At 41.0% G+C, this 14,417-nt stretch overlaps 1 protein-coding gene across 1 annotated transcript in view; it reads right to left on the bottom strand.

The window, feature by feature from the left end:
- Positions 1–14,417, bottom strand: part of LOC142182941 (uncharacterized) — a 42,741-nt gene that overhangs the window by 16,465 nt on the left and 11,859 nt on the right. The window lies entirely within an intron of this gene.

The raw sequence follows: 14,417 nt of genomic DNA, 5'->3' as shown, positions 1-14,417 counted from the left end.
AGTCACAGCTAGAAGAAGTGGTCATGGCGGTCCAAAGGGAAGAGATGGGAAATGTGGGAGGACGTCTCCTATAAGTAACAAAATATTACTACACTGTATTCAGAAGACCCAGCACTGAACCCTGGGGTACACCATTTATAACAGGGGACCAGTCTGAGTTGCAGTCAGTGACCACAACTCCCTGGATACGATCCTTTGACCAATTTTCAATCTAATTACAAATTATATTATCTAAACCAACAGACTTTAATCTGTGTCAATTTTTCACGGCTACCACAGGTTCACAGAACTAAGGAGGCGTTATGTAGCTATTCCTAGTATTTGTATGGTATGGCAGCACAGTTATCTTTGTTAGCTGCAGCAGTTTGGGTTAACACCGCTACATCTGTATATACAGCGTACATCTATAGTATGCATTTATAGAATAAGGCTGCATATCCTTTTATTTGGAGATATGTACTATACAGTAGTTGTGTATATATAGTATGTATTATATAATGTATAGCCATCATATGAATATGTTATATATCAATGTCTATGTATATATGGTGTGTGTACTGTATACACTAGAAAGCTATCATGCACATAAATAGTAGTATACATGTTGTAACTTTATTCAGGATATGCTATTTAGGTGTGTATATATAAAATATACATACTATATACAATGTGCAGGGAATAAGTCTTCATTATGAGTACAGCTCTGAAGTATATACTGTGTTCCTGTTGTGCTAGCTCCCACACTATATACAGACACCTAGGAGGCTACGGTACACAAGCTAGGTCAGCTATACATAATACACACTATATGTAGTAGTAGTATTATACACAACCCTATACTATGTAGACACTGTATATAACACACACATATCAGAATAGTAGCTACCCCAGTATATAGTGCAGTATTATACACAACCCAATACTATGTACACACTGTATATAACACACACATATCAGACTAGTAGCTACCCCAGTACATAGTGCAGTATTATACACAACCCTATACTATGTACACACTGTATATAACACACACATATCAGACTAGTAGCTACCCCAGTACATAGTGCAGTATTATACACAACCCTATACTATGTACACACTGTATATAACATACACATATCAGACTAGTAGCTACCCCAGTACATAGTGCAGTATTATACACAACCCTATACTATGTACACACTGTATATAACACACACATATCAGACTAGTAGCTACCCAGTATATACTGCAGTATTATACACAACCCAATACTATATACACACTGTATACTGTACACACACATATCAGACTAGTAGCTACCCCAGTATATAGTGCAGTATTATACACAACCATATACTATGTACACACTGTATATAACAAACACATATCAGACTAGTAGCTACCCCAGTATATAGTGCAGTATTATACACAACCCAATACTATGTACACACTGTATATAACACACACATATCAGACTAGTAGCTACCCCAGTACATAGTGCAGTATTATACACAACCCAATACTATGTACACACTGTATATAACACACCCATATCAGACTAGTAGCTACCCCAGTACATAGTGCAGTATTATACACAACCCTATACTATGTACACACTGTATATAACACACACATATCAGACTAGTAGCTACCCCAGTATATAGTGCAGTATTATACACAACCATATACTATGTACACACTGTATATAACAAACACATATCAGACTAGTAGCTACCCCAGTATATAGTGCAGTATTATACACAACCCAATACTATGTACACACTGTATATAACACACACATATCAGACTAGTAGCTACCCCAGTATATACTGCAGTATTATACACAACCCTATACTGTAAATACACCGATATCACAGGATACGATGGCAACATGTCACGTACCCTGTGCAGAATGAAGCTGCTCCTGGCTGGTCACATGGCCCTGGCTGGTCACGTGATCCACGGTGCCTTGAAGAAGCAGGAGGAGGTCACATGACCGGACTGGCAGGGCGGGGCTTACCTGTAACGTAGCTGAAAGCCCTAGTGAGCGCTGACTGAGCGAGAGGGAGATCAATGACAGGGAGCCGGGGAGGGAGCAGGGACTCCGGGCATGGCACAGGGTACAGAGCACACACAAGTATTGTACTGAAATATCATATTCTATGTGTGGAGGAGGTGGCAAATAAAGTAATGCCCAAACCTGCCAGAAAGAGGGACAAAATGTCCGGCGCACCTTGTGCCCCCACACAGTACAATCCTCCTACAGTCACCCGTACATTATATGTCCCCCCACATTATAATGTTCCCCTCCAATTTCCCCACAGTAAGAAGTCCCTCTCCTCGTGCTCCAATTTAAACTGGGGACAAATTGGGGGGGGAGGCATTAAACTGAGACAGCTAGAGGGGGGCATTAAACAGTGGGGGTAGTTATAGGGGGGCAATAAATGAATAGCAGCTAGAGTGGGACATTAAACTGAGGGCAACTAGATGGAGACATTGAACTAGGGCAGCTGGAGGGGGACATTAAAATGGGGGCAAATAGAGTTGGACATGTTGTCCCCAGTTTCATGTCCCTTTCCAATTGCCTCTAGCTTAACCCCTTAGTGACCAGCCTATTTTAGACCTTAATGACCAAGCCAAATTTTGGAAATTTGCCCTGTGTGACTTTATCAATGAATAATTCTGTAACAGTATAGCGCATCCAAGCGATTCTGATATTGTTTTTTCGTGACATGTTGTACTTTACTGAGAAGGTAAAATTAGACTGATATAACTTGTGTAAATTTATTTTAAAAACTCGCAAATGGTGAAAATTTTTAAATTTTTACAATGTTTTTCATTTTCAGCTGCGATATCTCACATATGCACAATAATACAGGGCAAAAAAGTTACTAGTTATATATTTCCAAATGTTCCTTTTGTGTTTCAAGCATATTTGAAATAATTTTAGCATATTTGAGTAATTTAGACAATTTAGAAGTTTATCAAATTTAAAAGCAAATTTTGGAAATTTTGAGTTTGTGATTTTTTCCTGTACCAAGCTATGTTTGCAGACAAGAATAGGTGACATAATGACAGAACCTCCCATTAAATGACCCAATTTGTAAAACTAGACCCCTTCAGGTATACTTTGAGGGGTATAGTGAGCATTTTGATCAAACAAATATTGTTTTGCAAGAATTATTACAAATGATGAAAAAAATTACATTTTCATTTTCTTCAAATATGTGTCATTTTAAAACCAGTTTTTTTGCACACAACACGTCAAAAAGAAGAAACACATCCCAAAATAGATCACCCCACTTCTCCCATGTTAAAAAAATGTACACTTTGTGGCCTTAGTCCCATGTACAGTAGGGCCCAAGAGGTAGGGAGGGTCAAATGGATTTCAAAGCACAAATTTTGCTTGCAGATATTTTAGGCCCATTGCACATTTGAACAAGATTTGAGTTACCAAAGCAATTGAAAACCCCCATAAATGACCCCATTTTATAAACTAGACCCCTTAAGGTATTCATTGAGGGGTATAGTGAGTACTTTGACCCCATATGTTTTTAGAAAATTTGCATCAAACAAAAAAATGTCATTTTGTTACACAAAAGTGTCATTTTATAGGCAGTTTTTTTGCACATAACACATGAAAATGAAGAAAAACACTCCAAAGTAGATGACTCCATTTCTCCTGTGTTCAAAAATGTACACTTTGTGGCCTTAATTCTATGTACAGACGCACAGTAGGGCCCAAAAAGAAGGGAGCACCAACTGGATTTCAAGACACAATTTTTGCTTCCAAATGTTTCAGGCCCATTATGCATTCAAACAAGATTTGAGTTACCAAAACAATTTAAAACCCCAATAAATGACACCATTTTATAAACTAGACCCCTTGAGGTATTCATTGAGGGGTATAGTGAGTATTTTGACCCCATAGGTTTTAAAAGAATTTGTGTCAAACAAAAAATTGTCATATTCTTTACACAAAAGAGTCATTTTAAAGGCAGTTTTTTTGCACACAAGGCATGAAAATAAAGAAAAACACCCCAAAATAGATGGCCCCATTTCTCCCGTCATCAAAAATGTACACTTTGTGGCCTTAATCCTATGTACGGACGCACGGTAGGGCCCAAAAAGATGGGAGCACCAACTGAATTTCAAGACACAAATTTTGCTTGCAGATATTTCAGACCCATTGCACATTCAAACAAGATTTACGTTACCAAAACAATTAAAAACCCCCATAAATGACCCCATTTTATAAACTAGACCCCTTAAGGTATTAATTGAGGAGTATAGTGAGTATTTTGACCCTATAGCCTTTTCACAGATTTTACTAACCTTGGGATGTGTAGGTTAAAAATTACTAAAATGTCCCTTTATCCCCAAAGTTTTCATTTTCACAAGGGGTTAAATGAGAAAAAGCCTCCCACAGTTTGTTACACAATTTCTCCTGAACACGGCAATACCCCATATGTGGCCATAATCTGCTGTATGGGTACATGCTGGGGCTCAGAATGGAAAGAGCGCTATTTGGGTTTTGGAGGGCAGATTTTCCTGGAATAGTTTTCAGGTGCCATGTCGCATTTGCTGAACCCCTAAAGTACCAATACAATGGAAACACCTCAAAAGTGACCCCATTTTAAAAACTACACCCATCAAAGAATGTATCAAGGTGTATTATCACTCTAAGGGTGCATTCACACTGAGTAAACGCTAGCTTATTTTGTAGAGTAAAATTACACTTGTAAATTTTGCTATCCCATTGACTTCAATGATATTTTTTTACAAGTGTAAAAATACGCCTGTAAAAAATACGCCTGTAAAAAATACGCCTGTAAAAATACGCCTGTAAAATGTCATTGAAGTCAATGGGATAGCAAAATTTACAAGTGTAATTTTACTCTACAAAATAAGCTAGCGTTTACTCAGTGTGAATGCACCCTGAGCCTAAAAATGCTTCCCAAAAATTAATGTACAAAATGAAAATTGAAATTTTGAAAGAAATCTGCCATTTCGGTGTCCAATACGTTGCACCCACTTTGTGTTGTCAGAGACCTGCACTCCTGAAACTATTAAGGGGCCATCCCGAGGGTCAAAAAATTATATATGTGGGTGTAAACTGCTGCTTGGGAACACAGCAGGGCTCAGAAGAGAAGGAGCAGTGCGCTTTTTAGCTTTTGGGGTACAGATTTAGAGGGACCCTCTAGGCGCCATGATGTTTTTGCAGAGCCCTGGAGGTTCCAGTAAACTGGAATTCCCTAAGAAGTGACCCCATTTTGTAGGGGCAATTTTAGGGTCTCGGCAAATATGACATGGTGTCCAAACACCAACAATCTAAATCTGCACTCCAAAAGCACATAGCGCTCCTTCACATCTGCGCCCTGCTGTGTACCCAAATGGCGGTGTATGCCCACATGTATGACACTGGTGTACCCTGGATAACGGACTTAATGCCATATGTGGGTAGAATCGGCTGTTTGGGCACAGCCGGGCACAGAAGGGAAGGAGCGCTAATTTGTTTTTTGGCGCACAGTTTGGTTTCTGGACATCACTTTTGCAAAGACCCTGAATTGCCAATAAAGTGGAATCTGCAGACATGTCACCCCATTTTGGACTCTAGCCCACTGATGGGATTTATCAAGTGGCGTAGCGAGCGCTTTTAACCCTTGAGGGTTGCATTTATTTAGTTTCCAGAAATGAAATCGCAACTGACAATGAGAAGTTAAAAATGAAATTTTTCCAGAGATTCGCCATTTCAGTATATGTTGTGCCCAACTTATGTCAGCAGAGATACACACTCCAAAAATTGTTAAGTGGGTATCCCGGGCACAACAGCTTTCAGAGCGTTCATCACTGATACAAGTCGGACACAACATGACAGATTCCTGGAAAAATGGTCATTTTCACTTCACACAATCAGCTTCGTATTCATTTATGGATAATAAGTTATAGCAACACTTGGGGGTTAAAAATGTTCTCTGTACCCCTGGATAAATCCTTCAGGGGTGTAGTTTCCAAAATAAGGTCACATATCAGGGGATTCCACTTTACTGGCGTGTCAGCTCTGCAAAAGTGTCATGGCATCCAAAAACCAAACCATCTGCGCTCCAAAAACCCAATAACCCTTCTTCCCTTCTGTGTCCAGCTGTGCCCTAATATCAGTTTATACCACATATGACATTACGTACATTATCCCGGGTACACCAGTGTCATACATGTGGCATAAACTGCAGTTTGGGCGCACAGTAGGGCGCAGAAGGGAAGGAGCGCGATGCGGCTTTTGGAGTACAGATTTTGATGTTTGGTATCTGGACGCGATGTCATGTTTGTAGAGCCTGTAAGGTACCAGAAAAGTGGATTCCCCAAAGGAGTGACCCCATTTTGAAAACTGCACCCCTCAAAGAATTTATCAGGGGTGTAGTGAGTATTAGTATCCCGGACGTGACTGCACAGCGGATGGCGAAGAGGGAATATATAAGCTGTGCGAAGGACATTGCAGACACCAAATTCCCTACTATGTCCCAGTAGCTCCTATGATTGGTCGAGTCACTCTGGGGGTCACTTTGGGGGTCATTTCTGGTGTCCGTTCCCTCATAAGCTGTAAATATGGGGTGTCCCCTGATATACGCTCGCACAGCTTATATATTCCCTACCTGCCGCAGCCAGTTGTATTCTAATGATTTGGCGATTTTTGCGGGATTTTGTCTTCACATTGCTGGATGCTATATTTTCTTAATTTTTCTGGTGACGTGGCCATATAAGGGCTTGTTGTTTGCGGTATGAGGTGTATTTTGTAATGACACCATTTTTGGGTGCTTACAATCTATTGAGTACTTTTTATTAACTCTTTTTTTGCTGGATTTAAAAAAATAAAATCAATTCTGGCATTGAGTTTTCCCTTTTAAATTTTGCGCTATGCAGCGTACAGTATAAGTATCATGTGACCTTTATCCTGCAGGTCGGTACGGTTACGGCGATACCTCATTTATAGTATTTTTTTTATGCGATACTAATTCTGCAGAACAAAAACACATTTGGGGACATAAATCAGTGATTTCTGCATCGCCACCTTCTGAGAGGCGTAACATTTTTATTTTTCCGTGGACAGTGTTGGTTGGGGGCTTATTTTTTGCGGGACAACCTGCGCTTTTTATTGGTACTATTGTGGGGTGTATATGACTTTTTGATCACTTTTTATAGCATATTTTCTAAGGTGAGATGGTGAAAAATCACTACTTCCGGCGGGTTTTTTCCGTTTTTTTCCCCCGACGTTTACCGTATACATTAAATATTATTTCAGTTTTATTGTACAGATTGTTACGGACGCAGCGATACCAAATATGTATTGTTTTTATTAATTTTTAGGTTTTTTTTTTTACATAACTCATTTTTTTATAGAAAAAAGGAGACTTTTGGGGCTTTATAACTTTATTCATTTTTTTCAAAAGCTTTATTTATTTATTTTTCACTTTTTTTTCACTTTTTCTTTCACTTTTTTATGTGTCCCTCTTAGGACACTTGATTCAGCAATGACTTCATTGCTGAATCAGTATTACAGGCTGGAGACACAGGAGACACAGGCTGCACGTGTCTCCAGTCTGTGTCAGGAAGCCAAGCGATGTAGATGCATCGCTTGGCTTCCTGACAACAGGGGCAGGATCAACCAGGTAACAGGGGGCTCAGGCAGTCTGGGGTCACTGGCCAGACCCCAGACTGCATGTTTTGTATATCGGCACCCTCCGATCTCGCCGCGGGGGGTGCCGATACCGCCGGCACCATCACGGAACCGCTTCAGTTCCGTGATCATGTTTGATCACAGAACTGAAGGGGTTAAAACCCCCCCATCGGAGACCCCTCCGATGGGGGGTTATGGAGCAGGGTCTTAGCTGTAAGATACAGCTAAGATCCGCTCCATTCACGTCGGCACTGACAGGGAATCCTTCCCTGACTGCCCGACGTAGTTTTCCTATAGGGCAGTCAGGAAGGACCTGTCACTGCCGACGTAGATTCCCTATGGGCCGGTCGTTAAGGGGTTAATGTCTCCGTCCAGTGACCCCCATTTTTCAATGTCCCCCTCCAGCTCTCCCCAGTTTAATGTCCCTCTTAAACTCTCACTATTTAATGTCCCTACCCCCTCCATTTGCCACCAGTTTAATGTCCCCCCCTTCATCTGCCCCCATAGTTTAACATAAAAAACACTGATACTCTCCTCACTCCCCTGCTGTTCTGTCTGCAGTCTCTTTTCCCAGAGAGCACAGTCAACTCATCTGCGTCCGGAGAGGACGCAGATGAGTTGAATCCGGGACATACCTCCCGCTGACCGGGACTGAGGGACATGACCCACAATCTGGGACTGTCCCGCAGAATTCAGGACAGTTGTGAGGTATGAATACCACATACTCATGTGTTCTTGGTGCTGTTATGTATCCATATTGTACCCGTGCATCCATGGCCACTCAGGCCCGTCACCCACCTTAGTAGTCGATGGTGAGTAACCAGTGAGGTATGTTAGTGACTTCAGGGATTCAGCATTATTGATACAGAAGTACAAAACAAAATGGACAATGGAGTGCCTGGGACTGGTGAATATGCTTTATTTTTATTTCACACCACCCCACAGCTTGCTCCAGTTTCTGGAAAACCCTTTTTTCGATAAGTTTTCAGAATGGTTTCCTGTCTGAAAGGGGATCATGGGGACCAGTATTTGTGGGGGGACACAGAAAAAGCAATCTGGGAGGCAGAAAAGTTGGCATAGAAAATGAATGCGAAAAAGGGTGGTATGGGGAGCAGTCTGTATGTACTGAGGAAGGTACGTGAGTGGTCTTTGTGAAAAGGAGCATGTGGGGCAGGCCGTGAAGCAGAAGCGAGCACATAAGTAATACATTTTGAAAAAGCGTAGGAAATAGAGATGAGCGAGTAGGTATTCGATAGAATACTACGGTATTCGAAATATTCGTACTCGATCGAATACTACTAGCTATTCGCAGTAAATATTCGCTTCAGAACCAGTGTTGATTGGCCGAATGCTATACAGTGTATAGCAGTCGGCCAATCAACGCTGGTTCTGCCGGAGGCTCGTCTGTGAGGAGGCGGAGTCTAAGATCGGACCACAAGTCTCCATTGTGGTCCAAACTTAGACTCCGCCTCCTCACAAACGAGCCTCCGGCAGAACCAGCGTTGACTGGCCGAATGCTGTACACTGGCCAATCAACGCTGGTCAATTCATTCCTATGAGAAAAAGGTAAGCTCTCCTGACTAGCAAGGACGAGCCTGCTGCAGAACCAGCGTTGATTTGCCGCAGGCTCATCTTTGCTAGTCAGGAGAGCTGGCAGCTTGCGGTTACGAGGGAGCTTACTTTTTATGAGCACAACTGCAAGCGCTGTGCAGTTAAAGCGCACGGACTCCATAGACTATAATGAGGTCTGTGTGCTTTAACTGCACAGCGCTCCTCCTAAACACTCTCCTCCTGCTACTCGTGGACTTGGTGACTCTCCTTTAGTCGAATAGTGGTTTCCACTGAAACGAGCATTTTTTTCCCATAGACTTTAATGGGATTCGATCGAGTAATGGAATATTGAGGCTCTACTCGAAAAAAAATATGGAATCTCGAATATTTCACTGTTCGCTCATCTCTAGTAGGAAACAGTCCTTAGTGCTCCAGATTGCTTATTTGCTTTAACCCTTTCCCGACATCCGCCATACTATTACGGCGCATGCTGGGTGTGTAACTATGGCGACTGCCCGGGAGCCGGGCAGCCGCTATAGCTGCCGGGTGTCTACTGCTTTACGCAGTAGACAACCAGCGCTAATGTCTCTGGTCCCCGGACCAATCGGAGACATTAACTCCTCCGGCGCTGCGGTCAAAGGCGCCGGAGGCGCCATTTTCCTGGCGGCGCATTTGCCGACGTAACGTTTCCTTGACAGCCGAGAGCCTTGTAAAGGCTTTTGCAGGTCTATGCAGCCTGCAAAAGAAATGATGATTTTTTTGCTATGCATTACAATGCATTAGCATTATAAGGCATTGCATTAGTGATCAGACCCCCTGGGGTTCAAGACCCCTAGGGGGTCTAATCAATGCAAAAAAAAAAGTTTAAAAAAAATATAACAATTATTAAAAATTCAAATCACCCCCCTTTCCCTAGAACACATATAAAAATAGTTAAATACTGTGAAACACATACATGTTAGGTATCCGCGCGTCCGAAATCGCCCGCTCTACAAATCTATAAAAATATTTTTCCTGTTCGGTAAACGCCGTAGCAGGAAAAATAGTCAAAAGTGCCAAACCGCCGTTTTTTCACTGTTTTGATTCTGATAAAAATTTGAATAAAAAGTAATCAAAGCAATAACATTTCCCGAAAATGGTAGAATAAAAAGTACACCCGTCCCCTCAAGAAAAGACGCCATATACATCCCCGTACACGGACGTATAAAAAAGTTACGGCTGTCAGAATATGGCGACTTTTAGAAAAAAAAATTTTTTAACACAGTTTTGGATTTTTTTTAAGGGGTCAAAATGTAAATAAAACCATAGAAATTTGGTATCCCCGGAATCGTAACGAAACACAGAATACAGCGGACATGTCATCTTGGCTGCACAGTGAACGCCGTAAAACCAAAGCCCGTAAGAAAGTCACAGAAATGCATTTTTTCTTCAAATCCACCCCATTCTGAATTTTTTTCCTGCTTCCCAGTACATTATACAGAATAATTAATGGTGGCATCATGAAGAAAAATTTGTCCCGCAAAGATTAAGACCTCATATGGCTCTGAGAGCGGAGAAATAAAAAAGTTATGGGGCTTAGAAGGAGGGGAGTCAAAAACGAAAATCAAAAAATGCCATAGGCAGGAAGGGGTTAATAAGTATTATAACAACGGATTACCAAAGCAGATGTTATCAGCCAGATTCTGCTTTTGTTGACATTTGCTCCTAGAACTCAATCATGACAGATGTCTTATCACAGAGGACAACAAAAACCAATGAAGTCATTGGAAGAATATTTTTCAATTACTTTTCATTTGTTTTCGTTGTCTTGTGTAATACAGCAACATACTACAGAAGTTTAGGTTAACTCTGCTATATCTGTACATCAGTTTGATTGTATTCTATAGCATGTACAAGATGTATTGAACTGTGTCAGTCTGAGTAATACTACTGAATCATGGTGGATAATAACTTCTGCTGATGTAATGCACAACATATTGAGTCTTTGCTATGGGTGATTCTATGCTTGCGTTTCCATCTCATGTAAATGACTTTCATTTTAAACTTTTAATATTGTACATACAGTATTTAGATCATAGGATCACCATAGGATTATAATTGGTCATGGTAGTGTATCTACTTTCTACCAATTTAAGAATGACTCAAGGTATCGTTACAAGTATTACTCTTTTCTGTAGCTCCCACCATTCCCAAGCTATCAATGCTGTTAGTTTTGGTGCCTGATGGTGCCAGTTCCAATTTTTTTTAATTCTATCAAATTTCAGAAGAAGAAATTCATGTTTTGAGATGTTTCTTATAAGCTGGATGGGGACCTTGAAGAGATTCTCCACAGGATAGGTAATCGATATTAGATCTGTGGGGGTCCAACACCTAGGCTGTGATGAAAGAAGCCCACCTGTGCATATATCCTTAGTTATATTGCTCATGAATCTATTATTAGTGAATGTATCGTGTATGCATGTGCATCAGTATATTACATTGGTATATACAGTACAGACCAAAAGTTTGGACACACCTTCTCATTCAAAGAGTTTTCTGTATTTTCATGACTATGACAATTGTAGATTCACACTGAAGGCATCAAAACTATGAAGTAACACATGTGGAATTATATACTTAACAAAAAAGTGTGACAACTGAAAATCTGTCTTATATTCTAGGTTCTTTAAAGTAGCCACCTTTTGCTTTGATTCCTGCTTTGCACATTCTTGGCATTCTCTTGATGAGCTTCAAGAGGTAGTCACCTGAAATGGTCTTCCAACAGTCTTGAAGAAGTTCCCAGAGATGCTTAGCACTTGTTGGGCCTTTTGCCTTCACTCTGCGGTCCAGCTCACCCCAAACCTTCTGGATTGGGTTCAGGTCTGGTGACTGTGGAGGCCAGGTCATCTGCCGTAGCACCCCATCACTCTCCTTCTTGGTCAGATAGTCCTTACACAGCCTGGAGGTGTCCTTAGAGTCATTGTCCTCTTGAAAAATAAATGATGGTCCAACTAAATGCAAACCGGATGGAATAGCATGTCGCTGCAAGATGCTGTGGTAGCCATGCTGGTTGAGTATATCTTCAATTTTGAATAAATCCCCAAGTGTCACCAGCAAAGCACCCCCACACCATCACAGCTACTCCTCCATGCTTCACGGTGGGAACCAGGCATGTAGAGTCCATCCATTCACCTTTTCTGCGTTTCACAAAGACACGGTGGTTGGAACCAAAGATCTCAAATTTGGACTCATCAGACCAAAGCACAGATTTCCACTGGTCTAATGTCCATTCCTTGTGCTCTTTAGCCCAAACAAGTCTCTTCTGCTTGTTGCCTGTCCTTAGCAGTGGTTTTCTAGCAGCTATTTTACCATGAAGGCCTGATGCACAAAGTCTCCTCTTACCAGTTGTTGTAGAGATGTGTCTGCTGCTAGAACTCTGTGTGGCATTGACCTGGTCTCTAATCTGAGCTGCTGTTAACCTGCGATATCTGAGGCTGGTGACTCGGATGAACTTATCCTCCGCAGCAGAGGTGACTCTTGGTCTTTCTTTCCTGGGGCGGTCCTCATGTGAGCCAGTTTCTTTGTAACGCTTTATGGTTTTTGCAACTGCACTTGGGGACACTTTCTAAGTTTTCCCAATTTTTTGGACTGACTGACCTTCATTTCTTAAAGTAATGATGGCCACTCGTTTTTCTTTACTTAGCTGCTTTTTTTCTTGCCATAATACAAATTATAAGTCTATTCAGTAGGACTATCAGCTGTATATCCACCTGACTTCTGCACAACACAACTGATGGTCCCAACCTCATTTATAAGGCAGGAAATCCCACTTATTAAACCTGACAGAGCACACCTGTGAAGTGAAAACCATTTCTGGTGACTACCTCTTGAAGCTCATCAAGAGAATGCCAAGAGTGTGCAAAGCAGTAATCAAAGCAAAAGGTGGCTACTTTGAAGAACCGAGAATATAAGACAGATTTTCAGTTGTTTCCCACTTTTCTGTTAAGTATATAATTCCACATGTGCTAATTCATAGTTTTGATGCCTTCAGTGTGAATCTACAATTTTCATAGTCATGAAAATACGGAAAACTCTTTGAATGAGAAGGTGTGTCCAAACTTTTGGTCTGTACTGTATGTATTGTTCACTATGATTTTTTGGTTATTACTTGGCTGCTCTCAGGCATTGTGTATTTCTTATATGCATTTTATCTCCCGTTGATGTAACTTCGGAGTTAAAATGGCACAAGTAAATAATTCTACCGTTCAAGACTGCAGTTGAATAAAAAACAAAATATTTGATTGTTTAATAAATGTGTGTCTACAAATATTAGAGGTGTTTAACATGGGAAAATAAATCTGAGTATTCAGAGTTAGTGCATTTTGTTCAGTTACATCATTTCTATCTTTATGAACAGTCCTTTATGCTTTTGCATAGTACTTACAAGTGATATTCAACTGAAGTATAACTTGTATGTATAACCGTAGTATGTGGTTTCTCTATGTGGTTATTGCCTGCAAAGCACAGCACCATCACAGTACAACCTTACACGAGTTATTGCATTTGTTGTAGAGTGAACTTTAAAGGGGTTATCTAGTACCTAACATCAAAGGCCTATCCTGAGACCAGAAGCCGCAGTACGGTTCACGGTGTTATTTACGTACCGTGAGCTAGGCTGGTCACTAGTTGTTAACACTGCAGTGGTTAATGTAGGTACTGTAGCACTTCACATAGATTTCAACGGGACAGTGCTGCAGGGATTCACCACTACAGTTTGTATGGCAAGTTTTTTTTGTTAAATGTAGATTGTGAGCCCCACATAGGGCTTACAATGTACATTTTTCCCCCCTATCAGTATGTCTTTTTGGAATATGGGATGGAAATCCACGCAAACACGGGGAGAACATACAAACTCCTTGCAGATGGTTTTTTGCCCTTGGCGGGATTTGAACACCAGGACCCAGTGCTGCAAGGATGCAGTGCTAACCACTGAGCCACCGTGTGGCCCCATGGCAAGTTTGCAGCGCAGCTTGCAGTATGTAAACTGTACCGCACACTGCACTGTCTCAATACTGGTAACCTGCAGGACCGGATCATGCTAGGAGACACTGGAGGCCAGGGACAGGTGAGTATATGTGTGTGTTATACATATATATATATATATATATATATATATATATTTTTTTTTTATTTATTTCTGCTGGACAACCCCTTTAATCTAGATTAGTATTAC

Source organism: Leptodactylus fuscus, chromosome 10 (genome assembly GCF_031893055.1).
Source record: "Leptodactylus fuscus isolate aLepFus1 chromosome 10, aLepFus1.hap2, whole genome shotgun sequence".
In the NCBI taxonomy this organism is placed as follows: Eukaryota; Metazoa; Chordata; class Amphibia; order Anura; family Leptodactylidae; genus Leptodactylus; species Leptodactylus fuscus.
This window is presented reverse-complemented; position numbering and strand designations above follow the sequence as displayed.